The sequence below is a fragment of the Carassius auratus genome, unplaced genomic scaffold (genome assembly GCF_003368295.1).
Source record: "Carassius auratus strain Wakin unplaced genomic scaffold, ASM336829v1 scaf_tig00218246, whole genome shotgun sequence".
Taxonomy (NCBI): Eukaryota; Metazoa; Chordata; class Actinopteri; order Cypriniformes; family Cyprinidae; genus Carassius; species Carassius auratus.
Window position 1 is genome coordinate 12,501 of NW_020529408.1, and position 2,500 is coordinate 15,000.

The 2,500-nt window shown below is 40.5% G+C and overlaps 3 non-coding genes and 1 pseudogene across 3 annotated transcripts; all 4 read left to right on the forward strand.

Annotated features, from left to right (window-relative positions):
* Nucleotides 1-235: 235 nt before the first annotated feature.
* Nucleotides 236-354, forward strand: LOC113104859 (uncharacterized; annotated as a pseudogene).
* A 906-nt stretch (nt 355-1,260) lies between these two features.
* LOC113104852 (5S ribosomal RNA) lies at nt 1,261-1,379 on the forward strand. The gene has a single exon (XR_003292164.1). It is a non-coding gene; the product is annotated as a 5S ribosomal RNA (ribosomal RNA).
* Nucleotides 1,380-1,893: 514 nt separating this feature from the next.
* On the forward strand, nt 1,894-2,012 carry LOC113104849 (5S ribosomal RNA). The gene has a single exon (XR_003292161.1). It is a non-coding gene; the product is annotated as a 5S ribosomal RNA (ribosomal RNA).
* Nucleotides 2,013-2,373: 361 nt separating this feature from the next.
* LOC113104841 (5S ribosomal RNA) lies at nt 2,374-2,492 on the forward strand. The gene has a single exon (XR_003292153.1). It is a non-coding gene; the product is annotated as a 5S ribosomal RNA (ribosomal RNA).
* The last annotated feature ends 8 nt before the right edge of the window (nt 2,493-2,500 follow it).

A 2,500-nucleotide genomic window follows, 5' to 3' on the forward strand; every position in this document is an offset into this window, starting at 1 on the left:
AGGTGCTTTAAACTTTTTGGATATTTTTCACTAATTATATAATAATCTTGCAAAAAAAAAGAGTCAATGCCCGATCTCTGCATATTAGCAGGTTTAGGTCTGGTTAGTACTTGGATGAGAGACCGCCTAGGAATACCAGGCGCTTTAAGCTTTTGGGTTTTCTTTCCTACTTATATAATGTACTGGCGAGTAGATTGGCTGAACTTTAAATAGCCCTCTCTTCGCAGCAGTCTTGGCTTACGGCCATACAAACCTGGCCATGCCCAATCGCGTTTGATCTCGGAAGCTCAGCAGGTTTGGGCCTGGTTAGTACTTGGATGGGAGACCGCCTAGGAATACCAGGTGCTGTAAGCTTTTTGGAAATTTTTTACTTAGTATAGAACAATTTTGCCAAAACATAGAGTCAATGGCCGATCTCTGCATATTAGCAGGTTTGGGCCTTGTTAGTACATGGATGGGAGACAGCCTGGGAATACCAGGTGCTTTAAACTTTTTGGATATTTTTCACGAATTATATAATAATCTTGCAAAAAAAAAAGTCAATGCCAGATCTCTGCATATTAGCAGGTTTGGCCCTTGTTAGTACATGGATGGGAGACTGCCTGGGAATACCAGGTGCTTTAAACTTTTTGGATATTTTTCACGAATTATATAATAATCTTGCAAAAAAAAAAAAAAGAGTCAATGCCAGATCTCTGCATATTAGCAGGTTTAGGTCTGGTTAGTACTTGGATGGGAGACTGCCTGGGAATACCAGGTGCTTTAAACTTTTTGGAAAATGTTCACTTAGTATAGAACAATTTTGCCAAAACATGGCCGATCTCTGAATATTAGCAGGTTTGGGCCTGGTTAGTACATGGATGGGAGACTGCCTGGGAATACCAGGTGCTTTAAACTTTTTGGATAATTTTCATGAATTATATAATAATCTTGCAAAAAGAAAGAGTCAATGGCCGATCTCTGAATATTAGCAGGTTTGGGCCTTGTTAGTACATGGATGGGAGACTGCCTGGGAATACCAGGTGCTTTAAACTTTTTGGATATTTTTCACGAATTATATAATAATCTTGCAAAAAAAAAAAAAAGAGTCAATGCCAGATCTCTGCATATTAGCAGGTTTAGGTCTGGTTAGTACTTGGATGAGAGACCGCCTAGGAATACCAGGCGCTTTAAGCTTTTGGGTTTTCTTTCCTACTTATATAATGTACTGGCGAGTAGATTGGCTGAACTTTAAATAGCCCTCTCTTCGCAGCAGACTTTGCTTACGGCCATACCGACCTGGACATGCCCGATCTCGTCTTATCTCGGAAGCTAAGCAGGTTTGGGCCTGGTTAGTACTTGGATGGGAGACCGCCTTGAAATACCAGGTGCTGTAAGATTTTTGGAAAATTTTCACTTAGTATAGAACAATTTTGCCAAAACATAGAGTCAATGGCCGATCTCTGAATATTAGCAGGTTTGGGCCTGGTTAGTACATGGATGGGAGATTGCCTGGGAATACCAGGTGCCTTAAACTTTGTGGATATTTTTCATGAATTATATAATAATCTTGCAAAAAAAAAGAGTCAATGGCCGATCTCTGAATATTAGCAAGTTTGGGCCTTGTTAGTACATGGATGGGAGACTGCCTTGGAATACCAGGTGCTTTAAACTTTTTGGATATTTTTCACGAATTATATACTAAACTTGCAAAAAAAAAAAAAAAAAAAAAAAAAAGAGAATCAATGCCCGATCTCTGAATCTTAGCAGGTTTAGGTCTGGTTAGTACTTGGATGAGAGACCGCCTAGGAATACCAGGCGCTTTAAGCTTTTGGGATTTCTTTCCTACTTATATAATGTACTTGCGAGTAGATTGGCTGAACTTTAAATAGCCCTCTCTTCGCAGCAGGCTTCGCTTACGGCCATACCAACCTGGACATGCCCGATCTCGTCTTATCTCGGAAGCTAAACAGGTTTGGGCCTGGTTAGTACTTGGATGGGAGACCGCCTTGAAATACCAGGTGCTGTAAGCTTTTTGGAAAATTTTCACTTAGTATTGAACAATTTTGCCAAAACATGGCCGATCTCTGAATATTAGCAGGTTTGGGCCTGGTTAGTACATGCATGGGAGACTGCCTGGGAATACCAGGTGCTTTAAACTTTTTGGATATTTTTCACGAATTATATACTAATCTTGAAAAAAAAAAAAAAAAAAAAAAAAGTCAATGCCCAATCTCTGAATCTTAGCAGGTTTAGGTCTGGTTAGTACTTGGATGAGAGACCGCCTAGGAATAGCAGGCTTTTTAAGCTTTTGGGTTTTCTTTCCTACTTATATAATGTACTGGCCAGTAGATTGGCAGAACTTTAAATAGCCCTCTCTTCGGAGCAGTCTTCACTTACGGCCATACCAACCTGGCTATGACCGATCTCGTTTGATCTCGGAAGCTAAGCAGGTTTGGGCCTGGTTAGTACTTGGTTGGGAGACCGCCTGGGAATACCAGGTGCTGTAAGCTTTTTGGAA